Source organism: Cupressus sempervirens, chromosome 2 (genome assembly GCF_028749045.1).
Source record: "Cupressus sempervirens isolate cs-2001-9-10 chromosome 2, ASM2874904v1, whole genome shotgun sequence".
NCBI classification, from domain to species: Eukaryota; Viridiplantae; Streptophyta; class Pinopsida; order Cupressales; family Cupressaceae; genus Cupressus; species Cupressus sempervirens.
In genome coordinates, this window is record NC_143119.1 from 686,109,196 (window position 1) to 686,131,389 (window position 22,194).

At 33.2% G+C, this 22,194-nt stretch overlaps 2 pseudogenes; both read right to left on the bottom strand.

Annotated features, from left to right (window-relative positions):
- LOC149575238 (serine carboxypeptidase II-1-like) overlaps positions 1-4,130 on the bottom strand; it is a 28,433-nt pseudogene extending 24,303 nt beyond the window's left edge.
- Positions 4,131-5,390: 1,260 nt separating this feature from the next.
- The window catches only part of LOC149575239 (serine carboxypeptidase II-3-like), a 64,156-nt pseudogene continuing 47,352 nt past the window's right edge, over positions 5,391-22,194 (bottom strand).

The following is a 22,194-nucleotide window of genomic DNA, read 5'->3' on the forward strand; positions in this document are numbered from 1 at the left end:
ATGTTTATAAATTTCTCTCAGTAATCTATTTTTATACCTATGCCATTTATACAAATTCAAGATGGAGTCTAATGGAGGAATGCATAAGTATGTTTTGACTTTTTATTATTGTTAAACTTTCTTTATTTTGTCTAGTTAGACATTCCTTGAAAATATCCATGAAATTCTCCTAGCTTGTATGGTTTTTGGTACAAGCTAACACCCATAAATAATTAATCAAAAATAAAATATTAAAATAATTATGTTAAGATCTAGGCATGGTAGTTTAACATATGTTGGTTTCATTTAATAGTGGAATGTTGGTTATATATGATGGATATTTATTGTGTAAAGGTGTTACTAGAATTCGGTTTATACAAGGTATTAAGATTAATTGTGCAATTTTAGAGGATGGCTTGGTTAATTTATTACTTGAAATTGCTCCCCTACATAGTCTATAAAAGAATGTGATATAGAGTTTTTTAAAAATGGGCCTATCCATTGGTTCCCACACATAGAATTATTTGGCTTTTCCTTTCCATTAATAATCATTCTTTTGGAGTCATTAATGTTTATGCTTCCAATGATGCTATGGAAAGATCTGAAATGTGGGGCTGGCTAGCTGAAACATTGCCTCTAGCAACTTGGGTTATGTATGGTGACTTCAATATGGTTGAGGTGGCCTCTGAAAAAGATGATATTCTACCCTTTCACTAGACAACTAGGTAAAGGGAAGCCTGGTACTACATGTGCAATAAATTGGGCCTTTTTTATCACAATATTAACTATGACCAAGATAGTGGGGTTCGACACACTTGGTCTAACTTTCAAGCTAGCTTTGGTCACTTATTAAAGTGTCTCGATCATGCCATGGCTATTGCATAGTTTTTTTTCTCTTTTTTTGAGGATTGAGATTCATCTTTCATTCCCCTCCCAAATTTGACATTATTTGACCACTATCCCATTTATTTTTTCATTTCATGGAAAACAGCTGTCCTGAAAGTTGCTAAGTCTCAGTTCTTTCTCAACATGTCTCTGCTAATGCATGATTCCACCATTGCACATATCCTACATGTTTGGAATTTGGAGCCACATCTGCATCCTCAAAAAGGATGGATTCAATGGTGGAATGATGTTATTCCTAGAACTGGTCATTTTCTATGCATTTATGGGCACCAGTTGATAATTTTTAGAAAATGGTCATATGAAACCAACACTTTTGGACTAAAAAAGCCTATGAGGCTCTCACCTTTATTCCATTTGATGTGGATTTGCGAATTCAACTGGACAAACTTTTCGATGACAAACAAGTTGATGATAACTATGTCACTTGAGGAGCCCAAATCAAATCCCATCTCCATTGGTTGGAGGTCGACGATAAAGCTTCAAAGGAGTTCTTTCAGGCTCTTCATGCTCGTCATACCAATGTTGGGATTAAAAAGATCAAACAAGGAACTTCTATTCTTTCTAGTCTCCCTAATATCCTACAAGCATTTGTTCATCACTATGAGAATGCTTTTGCTTTGCAGGGAAATTTGGTTGCTTAGGAGGAAGCTCTCAAAAAGTGTATTTTTGTTACTCCAAACCACCTAGAAATTGAGCAATGTGCTTTCTCTGAGAAACCTCTTTCCCTCCAAGACCTTAAAGAGGTAGTCTACTACATGGCTGATGATAAATCCCCTGGGTGTGATGGATTTCCCTATGAATTTTACAAACACCTCTAGGAGCATATAGGCCCTGATCTGCACAAAGTTTATCTTGACGCCTATCATTCTAAAAGCTTAGGAGCCATTATAAATAAAGGAAATATCAAATTCATACCTAAAGCTAGTGATCAATAGGACATTTGCAATTGGAGGCCCATTACCCTTTTGAATGTGTCTTATAAGATTATTGCCAAGGCAAACTCTCTCAAAATTCGGCACATGTTGCCTTTAATTGTGCGCCCTAAGCAAACTGGCTTTATTAAGTCTAGATACATTCTTGACAACATTGTTGTTGTTTGGGAAGGCATGGAATGGGCTTGTAGGTCCAACCAAAAAGCCATCTTTCTAAAGATTGATTTTGTTAAAGCTTATGATCGCATTGAATGGCCCTCTATCTTGGCTATGCTCTAGGCTCTGGGTTTTGGTCCCAATGTTTTACAATCTATGGAGATGCTCGTTGGTGATGCTAATGCTTTCATTACCATCAATAATTCACATTCAGAGGCTTTTGGCCTTTTTTACTCAATCAGGCAAGGTTTTCCTTCAGCTCCAGCATTTTATGTCCTTGCTACAAAAGGTTTTGGCTATGTGCTAGCTCATTTTGTGTCTTTTGGACTAGTTCGTGGCATTTCCTTGCCCGAATCATCTTCATAGTTAGTCAATGGCCACTTTATAGATGATTCCTTTCTCACTCTTTTAAAGGACGAAGAAAACATCAACAATGCTTTAAGTTTCTTGGACAACTTTTGTCAAGCCTCTAGATCTACCATTCAATGGCATAAAATGCTCTACTTTCGCCAATCATTCTTGCTAGCTCCACCTTGGCTCAGCCAGTTTGAATGGAAATGGGTTATGCATGGGGAGATTTTTTGCTTTCTAGGATTTTCCTATTGAACTTTGGAATGTTGTGCTTACCAAGATCACCAAGAAGGTTGACTATTGGATTACAAAACTGAGAGCCCCTTGCTAGAAAATTCCAGATTTACTCGATGGTTTTTGTAGCTACTCATGTTTATTATTCTTCCTATTGGGCTCCCTCCAAAATTTCTTATCAAAATTTGGAAAGATTTCTTAGGGATTTTCTCTAGGCTTTTGGTTCAGATCATCATAGGTTTCATAGAGTTGCCTAGGATTTTTGTTGTCTTCCAAAAGAATCTGGTGGTCTTGGCCTACTTTCCACTCAGAAACAAGGCCTTACACTTTTTTCTAAATGGATTATTCATGCTATCACTAGAGATGAAGCATAGAAGATTTTGGTTAGACATTACATATCTTTTGACTTTCATGTCAATAGGCTTGCTTGGAAGGGGATTGGTTTCCACACCCTTCTCATCATGCATGAGCTAGTGACCATATAGGGCTCGTTTGTCATCAGGAGAATATGGAAATCCTGGGAAGCTATTAAGCCTTGGCTTTGATGGGTATAGGATGAGTTTTGCACTGTCCTCTCCTTGAATTAGTAGAACATTTGATGGTCTCCCTTGTTTTCCATTCAAGATACTCCCCTTTCCAAGACTCAAGGAGCTAGTGCTCTGTATTTTTTCAAATGGGGCATCAAAACTCCCAAGGACCTCTTCTCAAGTGTTTCCATGAGTTTCAAGTCCTAGGAAGATATGCAAGTACAATACTACCTTATCCATTCAAATCAACAGACTTTTAACCTATTACTCTCTTCAATTCCAGTTCACTTAATCCATAAAATCGGTAATCATTATATTCAGCCTTGGTGGCATGATTGGAAGTGGTATCCTACCATTCCATTTTCCAATTATAAGCCAAGTCTCATATATCAATGGCTTTCACCCCATCTTCCAATGGTGGACATGCTCAACTAGAGATGGCCTTTGAAATCTTCTCTTTGTCAATGGAGAAAATGCTTTGATACCATTTGGAGTGTTATAACAGAATCCAAAGTCTTTCTTGAATATCTTCTAGTTTTCTAGGCATGCCCAAAATTATTGGCACTAGATTCATGATTTTTTCAAGCCATTTAGGCCTGAACCTTTTTCTTGCAACATGATTTTGCTGGGTGACTCTCCTAGAATCCCTCATAAATTCATCCATATTTGGTATATTTTCAGGATGGAAATTTTTTTTACTCTGAGGAAAGATAGGAATGTTGTTCTTTTCACACATAACTTTTTGGATATTAATATTGCAATGTATACTAAGGCTTGCATTTTTAATAATGTAAATATGCAAATTTAGGTGCAAGCTAACAAAGTTTCTCTTGAGGTAGCTAACCTGTAGGAGCCGTTGAACCATTAGGTTAATGCCCCTGCACTATTGCTAGAGTTCCTCCTAATGCCTTGGTAAAAACCTTGACACCTCGTGGCTGCCATTCGTGACATCATTTCTCAGGTCGCCAGTCGCACACCTCGCACTCCTAGGCTTCCTGGCACTGCTCTCCCAGAGCAGGCAATGGTGGAGGGAGACGTTGCTCATCTTCCTTTGCCCATGGTGGTTCTATTTGGTACCTAACTCCTCCTCCTAGTGCTCATCGGGTGTTTTCTGGGAAATGGTCTCGACTGTATCTGGTGATTTCTCCTTCGCAATTAGAGGTCAAAGATGCAGAGGCTACCACTGATCTTCCTACTGCTACTAGTGAAGATGGCTGGATTATTCTTGCCCCCCCCTAATCCCAAAGATGATTGAGGCTTCCATGACAGAGATGAACCACCAGCCTTGGCTAGCACTGCTTTGGCCGGCTGAGGTTGCCTTATATATATATAATGTATGATTCTGGCTATGGCCATGTGTTTTTGCTTCGGCTACGATTGTGAGAACTCATTTGTAGGGTGATCTTGTATCCCTTGACTCTTTTTGATGAATTGTATTCTCAGTATATTTTTAATAATTTAAAAGGACTATTCATCAAATAATGTACCATTTATAAGTGTAATGGACTATCTAGAAAACCAATAATATTATTAACAAATATGGAGGCAAATAGATTGATGTTGGCATGTGATTTATAATTTTAATATCCTAATGATTGAGAGATTCTTTACTAATTCCACTACAGACACATACATATGGGATTCATAATTTCTTAAACAACAATCAAGTTTTAGTCTTCTAGGGTGACAAAAAGGTTGAAAGACCACCTCAAGATACTTGTACTTACTTAAAGCCTTTATTAGTGAACACAGAGGGTGCTTTGTATTATACCTCTCTAATATACCCAACATGTAGTAGACCAATATAAAGTGATGTATAACTCTATTCTAGATTAAAATGTTAAATTTTTAATTCAAATTTAAAGTAAAGTTAATATAATTCTGACAATTCTTTATTTATATTTTATCTAATATTTTGATAATATAGTAATGTATTTTCATCTACTATCTAGTTCTCTTAGATATTCTTATATACTAAATATCCATTTATATTTATAATTTATGTTAAACAAATTTCTGTGTTAACAACTAATGATAATTTATGCTCTTATTTCTATATACTTTAATATACATTAATTTTTAATAACATCGTAATCTTGTGAAAATATATTCCAATAGCCACTTTTTATATTTTAATCTTAAAATAAACCAAATTATACAAAATTATTTATTTGTCCAAATATATAAATACTTTAGGCATTATACAATAATAATAATATTCTAAAACAGATTGTACATATACTATTTATAATAATAGTTATAAAGTCATTTGAATCATGTTATTTGAAATAGAAATGTTGAATTACTATGATGGGAGAGGCTTGCCAGCCAAAAATGACTTGATCATGGTCAAGGTTCTAGAACGGCACTTCATGTCCCACTCCTCTTACAGTTGCAAATGTCAAGCCTTTGTACATTACATCTAGCTCTTCGTTCATCCAAGGATGCCATGCTTTCTCAATTGGAAGCTTTAATGCACTAATGGAATATCTCGTGCTAGTCACAGGAACCGCTGAATCCACATCTCCACTGCAATCAAAAGTATTTATCACTAATTAGTTATTGCAATAAAATCTTTATCAGATTAAACACTTTTTCACAATAGTATTGTTTGTCTCTTTTATAGCTGTAAGCGAGTATTCTCTAGCCCGCTGCCATCATTCTTTGGTATATTGGAAACATTGTGGTTGCCGTCGAATTATATGAAAGTACACCACTATTCAAAGAAGAAGATTGAAAAATCATTAGATGACAATCTTCCAAGTTTTAAAATATCTATATAAAAATGACATGCATATAATCATACCTACATTTAGTCCATGCATAAGGTAAGTGTGTTACATTTGCGTGAAGAGCACTTTGTACTTCTGGAGTGTTAAGGTAGGTAAGTACATAATCAGAATTACATGGATCAAATCCATCTAATCCACTTGTAAGAATATCATCCTGCAATAGAGAGAGCAGGTATTTAAAATTTATAATGTGATAGATAATATTATTACTTTGACATTTCCATGCTAATAGATTCTTAAAAAACATTATTTATATACTTACAATATAAGTAGATCTCTTAGATTAGAATCTGAAGTGCATAGTCGTGCATATATATTATAAGGATCTATAGATCCTCCACAAGATTCTACTGTAGATGGAAATGTGTTCCCTGATGTGTTGCCTGAAATGTAACTTAGGCTGGGGTCCTATGGAAGCCAACTTTCCTAAAAATAGAGCTGCACCCACTGAGATATTTTAGGAAATTTGTAAGCTGAACGGTCCTTTGGATTTTGTAATTTGAGTTTCGGCTCCCAAATTTAAGGAAAAACTTTCTAAAATGTATTTTATGATAAAAGACTTTTTCAGTTTTAAAGTTTCAGTCTTTGACAAATGGCTCGATTTTTCCCTAAGCTGGTGGGGCTATTTCTAACCCTACCACATTTTCATCTGCTTCCTATAAAAGTGGGGCTCTTATTATGAAACTATTATGGAAGAAAATATTCTAATTAAACCTGTAGCCCCTCAAAAAATTTCTTATGGGACCTCCTCTACCTGAAAAATAGCCCTGTAGCCCCCCCCTCATGGGACCCCTGCCTTAGAGGAGATGAAGTGCAACACTGACTAGCATAATCTACATCTGATATCAATGCATGTGTCCACATGTAATAGATAGAGTCACAATCATCTGTCTCCTTATTCATAAGTCCATTTCCAATCTATAAACCACAATTTTTCAAATAAATAAAATTTCCAAATAATACCATATTTCCTTTATTAAGAATTATTCTACTTTGATAATGGGTTTTCCAATAAGATAAATGTAATTACTATGCACAATAGACCAGTTTCAGAGGGAAAAGGGGAAGGGAAAGAAACTGTACCATAACTTCTTTGACATTAACGAAGGATGTACCAGAATTCTTATTCTTGAAAATTGTATCTGCTAATTCAGGCACATAGAATCCTACATTGACAAATATGAGAGTTTATTTATAACATGAAGATGTGTTTACTTGTTTAGATGTCATAGAATTTCTTGCTTGACATACTGGCGTAGCTTTCTCCTGTTATATAGAAATCTCGGTTCTTATATTGTGGAAACCTTTCAAATCAATTTAGCAGAAATGTGTATGCATCTCGAGCTATTTACTCATGAAAAACATTCTTTTTTTTGTAGAATATGAACAACTGCACAATCCTATTTATAACAGCAAAGAAGATAAATAAACAAATAAACAAGCCTTCAAATACAATTTGTATGAAAAAAAAGAGTACGCTCTGTTTTAGAGCAGAATCAAACAAATAACTTTTTATTGCAGATTACACTGATTTTCAATAACTTATTACATTCAATACCACTGGTGGTATATTTATTTAGAAAAGAACTAATTAAAACTACTTCCTAATCTTTCTATATGATAGCTTCAGCATTATTGCATGCATTATTAAGCATCAAATTTAGGAATTTTTATGACTACTAATAAACTCTAAAAAAAAACTGTCGATAACCATGCAATATAATTATTTCTCATGAGATTTTTATGTCAACTATTATAAACTAAAAGATCAGTGGTGGAATTGGAGTTTTCTATTTCTAAGCAGCATCAATCTTGGCATTAATCTTTATACTTCCCCTTGATGCTGAGAGGGCCAACAATTTGATCTCTACGTGTCAAAAACTGATCTTTTGTAACTGCCTTTGTAAAGATGTTTGCGATTTTCTCCTTTGTGTTGATGTACTTCAACTCAACTATCTTTTGTTGCACTAAGTCTCTAACAAAATGTTGTTTAAGATCAAAATCCTTACTCCTACTATGATGAACTAGATTCTTAGCCAATTTGATGGCACTTATGTTGTCACAAAATACTACAGTAAGCTAAAGATATATCTCTCCAATCACTTCAAGAAGCTTTCTATGCCATAAAGCTTGTGTGTTAGTAGAAGTGATTGCAGCATATTTCGCTTCTATAGAAGAGAGATAAAACCATACTTTGCTTCTTTGAACTCCATGTGATTAAACCGAAACCCAAAGAAAAACAGTTACTAGAATGTAAATTTTTGGTCATCCAAACTACCTCCCCAATCTGAATCACTAAAGCCAACAAGCTCAAATTTATTAGAAGAATAGTGAATGCCAAAATCTACTGTGCTTTTCACATAACTCAAAATTCTCTTCGCTACCTTCATATGTTCCTCTAATGGATTTGTCATATACCTTGAAACCAATGAAATTGAATAAGCAATATCAGGCCTTGTGTGAGTTAAAAACATTAAACTCCCCACAATGCTTTTGTATGATGTCTCATCAACAATTTCAGCACCATCATCTCTACATAATGCAACTCCATGAGTAGTTGGAGTGGAAAAGGGTTTACAATCAGCCATATCAAATTTCTTCAACATATCTTTCATATACTTTTCTTGACAAATAAAAATTTCATCTTTACCTTGATAAACGTTCATGCTAAGAAAATACCTTATGAGACCTAAATCTTTCATCTCAAACTCATTCATCATAGCAACTTTGAATTCATCTTTTATCTTTGAACTACTACCCATATATAGAAAATCATCAACTACAAACTCACAATGAGAATATCATTACCTTCTTGTTTGTAGTAAAGGGTAGGCTCACTCTTACTTCTTTGAAAGCCATTCTATTGAAAATATCCATCAATTCTTGCATACCATGCATTTGGTGCTTGCTTGAGGCTATACAAAGCCTTCTTCAACTTGTAGACATGATCTTCTTTGCTTGAATCTCAAAACCTTGTGGTTGTCTCACATATATCTCTTCTTCCAAGTACCCATTCAAGAAGACACTTTTTATATCCAAGTGATGAATACTCCATTTCTTTTGATCTGCAAGAGAGATTAACATCCTAATAATTTCTTGTCTTGCTACTGGTGCAAAATTTTCTTCATAATCAATGCTATACCTTTGAGTGAAACCTTTAGCAACCAATCTTGCCTTGTGTCTTTCAACACTCCCCTCGCTATTATACTTGGTCTTGTAGACCTATTTTGTGCTAATCTTCTTCTTCTTGTATGGAAGATCAACAAGCTCCCATGTCTCATTCCTATGAATGGAATCCATCTCTTCATTTATTGCTTGCATCTTCAAAACATGATGACTCAAAATTGATTTTAGCAAGTAATACAAAATTTACTGTCTCACCTATTGGATCTTCTTTATCTGCTTGATTTTCACACCTCTCATAGATATCACTCAATCTTCTTACCTTTCTTGGTGGACTTGAGGATGGACTTTCTCTTGGGATTGGTGAGGGGTTTCTTGGTAGGCTTAGTGAACTTGAAATAGAACCATTAGCTGGCTACTCATTATCATTATCAGCAATAACATCATCATTCAAAACTGATTTTGGCTTTTCAACATATTTTTTTTAATAACCATAAACTCCCCCTTCATCAAAAATTACACCTCTTAAAACAACAATCTTATTAGTAATAGGATTGAATAATCTGTAAGCTTTACTTTCCTCACTATAGCCCACAAAAATACATAATTCACTTTTAGCATCTAGCTTTTGCCTATTCTAATAAGGGATGTGAACATAAGCCAAACAACCAAAAACTTTAAAATGATTTATATTAGACCTTTTCTCATACCATGCTTCATATGGAGTCATCTTGTCTAGGGAACTTGTAGGACTCTTGTTGAGAATATACATGGCTATAGCAACTGAATCAGCCCAGTAAAAATTGTTCAAGCCCTTGGTTTGTAGCATGCTCCTTGCCATTTCTACTACAATACAGTTCTTCCTTTCAGCCACTCCATTCTATTGGAGTGTGTATGCAATTGTGAGTTGTCTTTTCATCCCATTCATCTCACAAAAAATTTAAAAATATTTTGAGAAAAACTCTCCTCCATGATCTATTCTCAAACATCTGATTGTGTTCCTTTTTCTCATTCTCTACATGAGCTTTAAACCTCTTAAATGTATCAAAGGCTTCATCCTTATTCTTCTAAAAATATACCCAACACATGTGTGAGTAATCATCAATAAAAGTGACCAAATATGATGACTTACCCAAGCTTTGTGTTTGCATTAGACCACAAATATTTGAATGAATAAGCTATAGTAGGTGCTGGGACCTCCATGCATTTCCATTTGGAAATGATTCTCTTACATGTTTCCATTTTGGACATCCTTCACAAATCTATTTATGCTCTTCAACCTTAAGAATTCCAATAACTAATATATTTGATGTTAGGATCTTCAAATTATTGAAATTCAAATGACAATACCTGAGATGCCACAACCAAATTTTATTTTCATAAGCCATATTGATAAGTTGATTTTCTTTTTCACCAAAATTCAAAGGAAACATCCTATTCTTTGTCGTAGGAATAGGTATAACCACTTTATTTCTTTGATTCTTATCATAGATAGTACATTTCATGTTCCCAAATACCACTCTATAATTCTTCTTACATAGCTTCCTAACACTCAATAAATTATGCTTTGATTTGGGAGTATAATAAATATCTTCAACACTTTCTATATCTTCCTTTGTCTAAACATCCATGGCTCCTTTGGCCCCAAGATCCACTATATTTGTTATTAAAAAGAGTAATATTGGATCTGTAACTATAGTCAAGCTTTAAAAATATTTCCTTGTTACTAGACATATGGTTAGAGCATCTAGAATCCAAATACCAAACATCATTCACATTACTCTCACCTTTCCCATAACACAAAAATAAATTATCTGAGGAAGGATCCTCATCTTGTTGGGCATAATTTTCATTATCATTACTTGATTTTAGTCTACACTCTCTCTCAAAATGTCCATACCTATTGCAATGATAGCATTAGATGTTCTTTTTATAAAATCTGCCTCTACCTCTTCCTCCTTGAGCGCCTCCTCTTCCTCTAAGTCCTCTTGAAAAATGTTGATTTTGACCCCTTCTTGATCCTTCATTATTTTAATTAATGTTGCTAGCACCATCATTCTTTGAAATTTGCAAGTGGGAAGAAAAATCCTTCTCATTAACATTGGTAGATGTGTCCCTTATTCTATCCTAATGTGATATGAGAGATCCAACTAGCTCATCATACTCCATGGTAGCTAAATTTTTTCTTTCTTCCATGAAAATTGCTATAGTATTCCATCTTGGGGTTAGAGATCTTAATACCTTCTGTATTACATGCTCTTGAGTCATAGGTTCAACCAAAGTGGCCATTTTATTTGTCACATCTTTCACTCTCACACAAAAATCTCCCATGTTCTCTATTTCCTTCATCTTCAAGTTCTGATATTCTCTTTCCAAGGTTTGTAGCTTCACAACCTTGATCTAATCATTGCTATGGTAAGCATCTTTTAGAGTCTTCTAGGCCTCTTTTGTTGTTTGTGCATCAGTAATTTGGGGAAACAAGATCTTCTCAAGAGCCATCTAAATGTGAAACAATGCTATTGTATTCTTCTTCTTAGCTTATTTCTTCAATCTCCTATCATTAGGTTGGAGAGTATTCTAGTCTACAGACTCTTCATATCTGAATTTAACAATCTCCCAATAATCTTTCCCAATCAATAAGGTCTTCATCTTCATTTACCAATATTGGTAGTCAACTCCATCAAACTTTGGGATTTGTAAATTGTTTTCCATGTTGTTGTCTTCCAAACACCTTGAGCTTTAATACCAAATGTAGAATATGAACACCTACACAATTTGATTTATAACATCAATGAAGATAAACAAACAAATAAACAAGCCTTCAAATACAATCTATATGAAGACACAAAGTACGCTCTATTTTAGAGCAGAATCAAACAAATAACTTTTTCTTACAGATTACACTGATTTTCCAAAACTTATTACATTCAATACCACTACTGGTATATTTATTTAGAAAAGAAATAATTAAAACTACTTCCTAATCTTTCTATATAGTATTTTCAACATGATTGCATGCATTATTAAGCATGAAATTTAGGGATTTTTATGACTACTATTAAACTAAAAAAAAAAAATGCTAATAACCATGCAATATAATTATTTCTCATGAGATTTTTATGTTAACTATTATGAATTGAAAGATTAGTAGTGGAATTGGAGTTTTTCATTTCTAAGTAGCATCAATCTTTGCATTAATCTTCATTTGTTAGTACATAAGTATTGAAATGTTCTTTTTTAATAAATATTCAATGTATGCATTCATGTCAAAAAGTCTATTTCATAATATATAAATTGAAATACCAGAATTATCATCATTGCCATTTTGATAATTAGAGGTGGTATTGGAGTATGAAAATCCAACTCCGATAGGCAATTCCAAAAACAAGGTGTTTTCCACTACACAATACAAAATGTAATATATCTTTGGGTGATATTTAGCCATGGCCTTTCTAGCGGGAATCTTGTTTGACACACTAGTACATTTGGGTTAATTTTTGACATTAGTTTTCAACAGCAAGTCAGTTTGGCTTTTTAAATTTATTTATAAAAAAAATTGATCTCAAAAATGTCAAAATTTTGATCACAGTTAAGAGTGACATCAAAATTTTGACATTGTTAGAGATATAAACAAAAAAAATGAATGAAACTTCATTTCATATCAGGAGACAAAGTGTGGGTGGGAGGTTTCAAGCATGACCAATTAAGAGATTTTCAGTGCCATCAAGGTAAGGTTGGATTCATTTGCATTATCCACATCCTCTTTTGTTTGGAACCTGCATTCAAAGTAAGGTCTTGTACTTTTTTGTTTGCTTGCTTAATTTCAACGTAAGGGTTGAAGGTATTTTTCATTTTCATTGTAAGGGTTCAAGGTAATTTTTGTTTGTAGCTTATTTAATATAAGGGTAAGGATTGAAGGTAATTTTTACTTGGGCCATTTATTATGGAAATTAAAACATTTTTCACACTACCCAATTTCAAACAAATTGCCTAATTAATCTAAATGTACACCCTAGAAAAGAATTGGGAGACTTGTGGACATTAAGCTATTTCTCTTCCTTGATCTCCTAGTAAGAGTGTTAGTGAGGAATCTTCCATAGAGGCATTGATCCCCTAGTAATGGATATGTATGATCCCCATCCCAAGGATGTCCCTATCTCATGTGGGGGTTGGGGATAGGATGCATTCCCATGTAACACTGCAAATTTGGCTTGATATGTTTGAGGCAACTAGTTAACCAAAGGAATATACCTATTCTAAAAATGAAATTTCTATGTGAATTTTTAGGAGACTTAATATTTACCAACATATTTATATAAATGGACACAAGTAGAAAAAATTTATTCACTTTCCAATATTGTGGAACCAATGGAAACCCTCAAAATAAACTAGCACAGTATACTTTCTCTAGGAGCAAAGAGTGAACAATTTTTTCGTGCTCAATATTCAACACACTAGAGAGAATATTTTTTTCTTGATAAAAATACAATTACACAGTAAAGTCCAATAATAAATTCATACACCTTCTATCAGTCCCATAGACAAAGGTTTATGTTACTTAAAAATTAGATATCTAGATTCAGTGTCTAAGAACTTGCAGCCAAACAATCCAAAAACACAAAGATTAAGTCTCTCAAAGTATTTGCAATCTGATGCCAACCTTTGAATTAATATTTTTGTTCAATGATAAGTATTATTGTATCTTATAGCTAAAAATATATAGCTTTAGAATATGTAGGTTAGATTAAATAATAATAAACAAATAAATTTTGAGCATGCACAAAAAAGTATTACATGTGTACTTTTGCTTCCTAAATGTTATGATAATTGTAATTCTTAAAAGATATATAGACCACCCTTTCAAATAACTAAAAGTAATTAGATTCCACTTTAAAAGGAATTTAACCAATGCTTTAATTCCATTTTCCAAGATTTGTTTATATGCTAAGTCTATAGATGAAAACTGCTTTGTGGCAACTACTTGTTATCTGGTGAGCCCCCAAAAAAATCTTAACCCACACTATTAGTCAATGTTGTTTTTCTGTAGATTTTCATATTAATTGGAGTTTATATTATATCTAAAGGACTTCAAATTAAAGAATAGATATATGTCCAAAAAGTGTGTCATAATGTGCATACACAAGAGGGTACCAACGCTCCCATGTAAACATTAATCAATTGGGATTGAATCTTTGCTTGCCATGCAAAATATAATTGAAATGATTCGTTAAGGGAAAGGATTGCACTTTTATAGTATAATTCACATCTTAAGAACTAACCTCTACTATGGTCACAAAAGTATTTAGTGAAGGAATATAAAATATATAATGATGATACATTAATCTCAATTGCATTCAATTTTTCATTACATCCTAAGAATACATTGTTGATATGTATAGTTTATAGAATATAACTACAAAAATAAAGGAAAAAGGAAGGAGGAGAGTGGTGTAAATATCAATGGAGAAATTTTGAATAGTTTTTAATAAAGTAAAAATTGTTTTAGAGACATGAGATGTTGATTTGGAGTTATAATGTGCTTCTTTTTAATAAGAAATTGATGCTTGTAAGGTATAATTTGAGCCTGCATCATGGGAACTAGGATCTACTTTGATTGAATATGGATTTTTTTTTTATACATCAAAATTGACAACTTAAAAGAAACAAATCAAATAACAGAATGTTAGTGACTATTTCGGCCTACTATTATGTAGTTTGTGGTCAATTTATTTTCCTACAACAAAAGATGGATAGGTTGCAAAATCAAACACCTAATGCCTTAACACAGAAGAAAAATGTTGAACAAGATACTCTTTCTAATATTTCAACACAAAAAGCATGTGTAAAACATATTCTGAAAGATTGTGGGTCAGAAAATAAACAAGGAAAAATGTAGTCTTGGTTATAAGGTTTTGCTAGGTCTTATGTCCCTAAGTATTTGAAGCCTATAAAATATGTCTCTAAAGGACTTTTGAATTTGTGTCAATCAAAAGCTTCCTCTACCAATTTTTAATTTGGTTCAACCAAAATCATGTTCTAATTGTGGTCATCATGGTCATGTATCAGTTTCTTGTTTTCATCTAAATCCCTATTAGTATGAAGAGATAAATGAGATGATAAAATTGCATATGCAGATGTATGTATGTGTAGGGTCAGTGCAAGAATTTGGGTCTCACTTTTGGGAAAAAATTAGAAGCGTTTTACTATTTTTGAAATATATTGTTAATTGATGTCAAAATTTGAGTCATTTAGAGTAAAAACACTTCAGAAATAAAAATTGTAGTGCCTGGAATCTTCCTTTTGAATATGTAAATTATTTGTATACCCATATGATAGATTATTTTTTTAGTAAGGATCTTTAAAAACCACTTTTTCAAAATTCTTGTTTCAGGACCATACCACGGTCATGTATGAACACCATAACTTGACACAACAACTAAATGATTTTTTTTGAATCCTTTTAAACGAAGTCACTGACACACCAAAGATTGATGAGAATATTTTTCTTGAATTTTTTAATGAATATTTTATTATTATTAATTTTTAATTGATGATTAAGCTAATTTCTAAAACCTCTTATGTACAGACAACATTATTTAATCAAAATTTAACTATTTTTTAAACTTCAAAGGGATTGTGTGAGGATTGATGACATGTAAATTAATTTACAAAATATAAAAAATTAAAAAAGTTATTAAAGTTTTAGTGAATCTCATTAGTTAATGTTTAAGAGATACTTTTGATTAATAAATAATAGAAAAATAAAAAATAATCTCATAACACTATAAAATTTACATTTTTGAAATAAGAATAGTATGACCTATTATGGGTTTTTATTTTCTCAAAAAATTCATTGGTGCCAACCATATAAAAATTGTGACAATCATTGAAATAGTTGATTAAAAGCCTTAGTTAAAAACTAGTTCATAAAGGCATAGCCTTTCCCTAATGCAAAACTCGATTTGAATTCCTACCCATGGAAAATTCCCACCGATGTCACTAGAATTGGGCACCCGGTTTGTAATTCAAAAGATAGTTTCACACTAAGTCTTTAAAACAAGTTGTATCCACTATTGCTAGTACCTTTGATGTTATTGGAAAGAGAAGTCACTCTAAAGATAAGAATGTAGCAAGATGAGTAATAACAACAGCTTTACTTAACAAATGAATTGAAAAAAGATTGATTAGTAACATAAGTCGATATCTTAATGTGAATTGTAAGACTTTAGAAAGAGCTGTAAAGAGAAGGGTTAACTTTGAATGTGATTCAACAAATATTTTGTGAACTTCTAGTGGTAGACTCTTGAGATGTGATATGAAACTTACTAGTGAAGTCAAAAGTTTGGTTGAAATTTTTTAGTATGATAATACAAGAGTATCACCTAATTCAAGAGATTTTTCTTAAATTGAGATTTCGCTCAAAAGTACATGATCTACATCCTAAACACCTTTTGGACATGACTTAAACTGAATTATTCAGAAAATTTGTAGATGGTAAGGTGTTAACTATTACCATTATTCAAAGATCTTTTGAAAAGTGTAAATCATGGTATGTAAGCATGAAGAAGGAAAGAATCACATGTTGTTGTAAAACTCATGCTCAATTTTATTACCATTATGATGTATTTCAATCTATACATGGTACCATTCATAGTAAAGAAATGTTGTCAGAATATGGAATACAAATACCACCTCAAACTATAAATGATTTCATATCGAGTTTGTTTCGTAAGCCACCTAATGATCAATAGTTTCTTTTCAATGCATGTCTTTTTGGTACATGTGATATGTGTAGCAATCTTTCTTTGTTAAATGAATGTTTGCATGAAAATGCTTTGAATACTTTTGGACAACAATTAGTTGATGTAAAAATATCCAAAACTATTGTATATCCATTGAAAGATGGGAAAATTGGATGAAGGTGTGATCTAGTTACAAATAAAGTTAGTTGTCATGCATTTATGGATGCATTTAAGAGTGTGATCATACCTAAATATGTTAAACACTCTTAATATGGTAGATGGCTTCATGGAAAATTTTGCATATATAAAAATATATTCCCAATTGTGATGCAGGAGCATCTTGGGTTCACTTGCAATCCTACATGTTTGAAAGGGATTTTGGTTAAGGGTTATGGAGTTGTTGAATACTAATGCTCAACATGGTCTACTAAATACTGGTGCTCGGCATGGCCTTGGGAGCTCAGCATGGTCTATGGAGCTCGGTAAGGTCTACGGAGCTCGGCATGGTCTATGAAGCTCGGCATGGTCTAGGGAGCTCGGCATGGTCTATGGAGCTCGGCATGGTCTTTGGTTGCTTGACATGGTCTGAGAATTTTGTGTTTATTTTGAGCTATATAACTAATTTTCTAGAATTAGTTAAAAGATGAAACTTTCAGTCATTAAAGGGGCCTAGACTTCTACCTATAGTTCAACCCTCGAGTTCTAATTCATTTGGAGCTAGGAGATATTGCAATTTTTCTAAGACATCAATTTTGAGAATTTAATTGTTGTAGGAGGCCAACTTTGGCATTTAATTTATGTATTTGTATTTAATTTATGTTCTAGGCCAACTTGTGGCTTAGATTGGTATAAGTAGGGGTTGGGGGGAGAGGAATTTTTAGGCATTATTCATCCATCATGGAGAAGTAGAGGAGCTTGGAAGAGCGAATTTAGGGAAGAGATGGAGTTGTGGCTTAGGAACTAGAGGATCTCTTGGTGGACCTATGGGTACAAGTATGGATTCTTCTTCAGGTTTTTATCTAGTTGTGTATCTAGACTAGCTGAGATTGGTTGTATTGCATTGCACTAGGTGGTATCAGAGCCAAGGTTGTTCCTGAGTGTCATGACAGATCGCTGAAGTTGAGGCAGTTTGCATCAAGACTTGGGTTGAAGAGTTAGATTCTATTTGTGGATTTGTTTCTTAGGGTTTGCTAAAATTTTAGAAGATGCCTCCCAAAATATTGGACTCTAGGACAATTTTTGATCTTACTGATGTTATAGAAGAATGGATTTCAGAGAAGGTTAAATTAGATATCAGATCTGAGTTTGAGAATGTTAGAGTAGAGATAACATCAATGAAGAGTGACATGGTTGCTGAAATTGTGACTGCTTTAGGTGGTGTACCTAGGGATGTGGGTACTGAAGGTAGTTATGAGGAAGTTGCTAAATACTTTGAAGTTACTGGATCTAGTGATGAGGATAGATTTGATCATGCAGAGAGACCTATTGGAATTAGGATTGGTCAGTTTGCTCGACCTGGATCTCTGTTGAAGTTAAAGCATAAGATGGAGGTTTCTAATTTTTCAAGAACTTTGAATGCTAAAGACTTGATTAGTTGGATTGGTGAATTGGAAGACTAATTTGAGCTTGAGAATATTGAAGATCCACTCAGAGTAAGGTTGGCATAGACTAAGCTAAAGGGACATGCTACTCTTTGGTGGAAAGAACTACAAAGAGCTAGAGAAGAGGAAGGTGAAATGAAGATCACTAGATGGAAATTGATGGTGGCTAAGTTGAAGGCTAAGTTTTCCCTGATTCCCTTGTAGAATGAAGAGCTTGGTAGGAGGAACCTAAGTATTGGTGGCTGAGTTGAGTTGGAAAATTTTGAGAAAGTTAGAGATCAGCATGGAAATCAGACCTATGGAACACTTGTGGTGGATATGAAGAACAAGAAAAAGGGAAAGAGTGTACAAGTTCATGACTCAAAGGATACGTATGTGAAGAACTAGTTTCAGATTTATTTGTTGAATCCTAGAAGATGGTCTTCTAGTTACTAGAACATCTTTTCGAACCTGGGGTGTCTGATGCAAGAGCATTTTGGGTTCACTTGCAATCCTGCATGTTTGAGAGGGATTTTGGTTAAGCGTTATGGAGCTTGTTGAATATTGGTGCTCAACATGGTTTGTTGAATACTGGTCCTCGGCATGGTCTTGGGAGCTCGGCATGGTCTATGGAGCTCAGCATGGTCTATGGAGCTCGACATGGTCTATGGATCTCAGCATGGTCTAGGGAGCTCGGCATGGTCTATGGAGCTCAGCATGGTCTTTGGTTGCTCGGCATGGTCTGAGAATTTGGTGTCTATTTCGAGCTATATAACTAATTTTTCAAAATGATTTACAAGATGAAACTTTTAGTGATTGAAGAGGGCCTAGACTTCTACCTACATGTCAAAGATCAAGTTATAATTCATTCGGAGCTAGGAGTTATTGCAATTTTTTTAAGACATCAATTTTGGGAATTTAATTGTTGTAGGAGGCCGACTTTGGCATTTAATTTATGTATTTATATTTAATTTGTGTTCTAGGCTAACTTGTTGCTTAGTTTTTCATAAGTAGGGGTTGGTGGGGGAATTTGTAGGAATTATTCATCCATCATGGAGAAGTAGAGGAGCTTTGAAGAGAAAATTTAAAGAAGAGCAAGAGTTGTGGCTTATGAACTACACGATCTCTTGGTGGACCTACGGGTACAAGTGTGGATTGTTCTTAGGGTTCTTATCTAGTTTTGTATCTGGACTAGCTAAGATTAGTTGTATTGCATTGCACCAAATTGGTACTATACTTTCAATTGTTGACTTTGCAGAGAACTACACACTTGCACCACAAGATGAGGTACAACCACAATATTACAATTCAGTGCAAGTAACAATTTATGTTCATATAGTTTATAGGCATGCACCCGATAGTGCAAAGGAGGATTGAAAAATATTTAGAGAGTAACATTTCTATATGAATGATAATAAACTTCATTCATCTAAGTTTGTCCAATATTGTTTTTAGGTCTTTTATGATATAAAAGAGAGACAAATTCAAATGATACAACATTGGATATGGTCATTTAATTGTATAGGACAATTCAAGAATGCTAGAATGTTCTTTTGGTTGAGTAGGACACATAGGAAAACTAATATCCAATATGTGCAGAGTTTTTTTGAGGCTGGACATGGTAAAGGAGAACATGATGGTGTTGGTGCATGTGTTAAGAGAGCCCTTAATAGAGAGCAATTAAAAGTTGAGAAAAAGCCAAATTCAAAAATGCACATGAGATTGTGGAATGGTGTAACAAATATTTATACAGAGGATCAAGTCAAAACTCTACAATCAAAATTTTATTTTGCCTAGTTGAAGAGAAGAATATCCATTCAATATATGACTGTGACACAATTAGGGAGTCAGCTAAATGGCATTCATTTAGGAGTTTAGATTCTAACACTTGGACTATATGCACTAGGGAGATTGCTTATTTTTGTCAGTTTTGTCTTGTAGGTGAATGGGAAGAATGCGAGAGTATAGAAAGGGTTGAAGATTTGCAACAAAAATCATTAGCACCTATTGACACACATTTTCAAGATGATATAGTAAATGAAGGCCTAAATGTTACTTTTGCATCAGAAGACTATGGTCATATTTCAGACCTCATACAACCTGACATGCACAATTTAATTAAATTTTGTTTTGATCATGCTTCAATTTATATTATTTATTTATGTAAATGTCATTAATATAATTCAAGTACGTGCCTTTAATATATTATTTATATATGTACACATACATGATTAAATTATTTATGTACTTTATCTTATCTTGTAGGACATGTTTATGTTGTTATTGTACCTAGTGTTAGCAATGAACAAACTGAGTATTTGCTAGCTAAATGTGTGGAACCTAAGAAAAATTTGATATGTCATCAAGTAGATGATGATGGTTTTGAGTATCCAATTGGGTCTGTCATTGTAGCTAGCACCTGGCTATGTACATACCTAACAAGATGAAATGGTTTACCAGTATTTGAAGACTACCAATCTAAGAAGAAGATTTCACACTATTCTCATTTGGTTGTGGCAACACATGTTAAATTACAAAGATACAAAGGGAGACCCACCAATAAGGTATTATGAACAATTTCAATGGACGAGCATGAGACAATCATATATGCATAGCAAAAGATAGAGGATGTAGATGATACAATGGGATGACTACATTTAGCTCAAACACATGTAAGTTTTTTCTTTATTGTGATATTTTTATATATCTAGTTATATAATTAAATTAAATATATATATGCATTGTCAACAAAAAAGTAGAGAACTTATATATACCTCTTATTCAAGTCTCAATTACAATTTATGCAAATTTAAATGTTTAAGGTGGATCAAACATCAACATCTTCTGCAACTACACATGGTGAGTACATACAAATTACACTTATTTACATAATTCAGATAGCTCATATTAATTTATGCTTTTAGTAACACATGTTTTTGTTGTACAATTTTATTTTCCAAGACCTCAGTTGAAGAAATGTGTTGAACCAATTTTATATTTTGAGTTCACTTCTATTTATGTCATTCACATTGTCTTGCATATATTGTGAAACATGTTGTAAACATTTAAAAATAGGAGTTTACTTCTATTTCAAAGTTAAAGGTGTACACTTGATATTATAAATTAATTATCAATTCAAGTAATGACCTATTTTTTTCCATTGTACTTTTACATTCAAACATGTTTAAATTAATGTTCCTATATAAATAATTAAAATTATTAAATTTATTGTTCATGTACCATATACTTATAAAATGTGTCATAACATGAATAAAATATGTCACATTAAAGAAAATGGTTCATATATACAACATGATAACATAATAATCTATACTGCATACACTAGCATGATGAGAAGTTGTAAAAATATAGTACATAGTCTAACATGTCATAACATGATCCATGAAGTCAAAAAATACTTATAATAAAGTTAAGTGTCCTAATACAAAGTTTATCATAATAAACAATATGTGTTATCAAAACACAATCTAAAGGTGTCAAAAAGACCTAATCTATTTGATCTACAATCCTCTTTACTACTCAAAGAGGACTCAAATGGATCATCCTATGTAACATGAGGTGTCTCATCATGTGGGATACCTTGTGAGGTAGATGGATCATCCTATGTAACATTAAGTGTCTCATCATGTGGGATACCCTATGAGGAAGATGTATCATCCTATGTAATATGAGGTGTCTCACCATGTACATCCTTAATTGAAATAGATTTTAAAATCTAGCTTGCAAATAAATTAGATATTTACTACATAATAAAAATAATACCACATGAGATGGGTGTCCCTATGTAATAGGAGGAGGTGCACTGTGAAAGCTATCAAATGTGGCAATGGTAAGGTCCTATAATTTTCAAT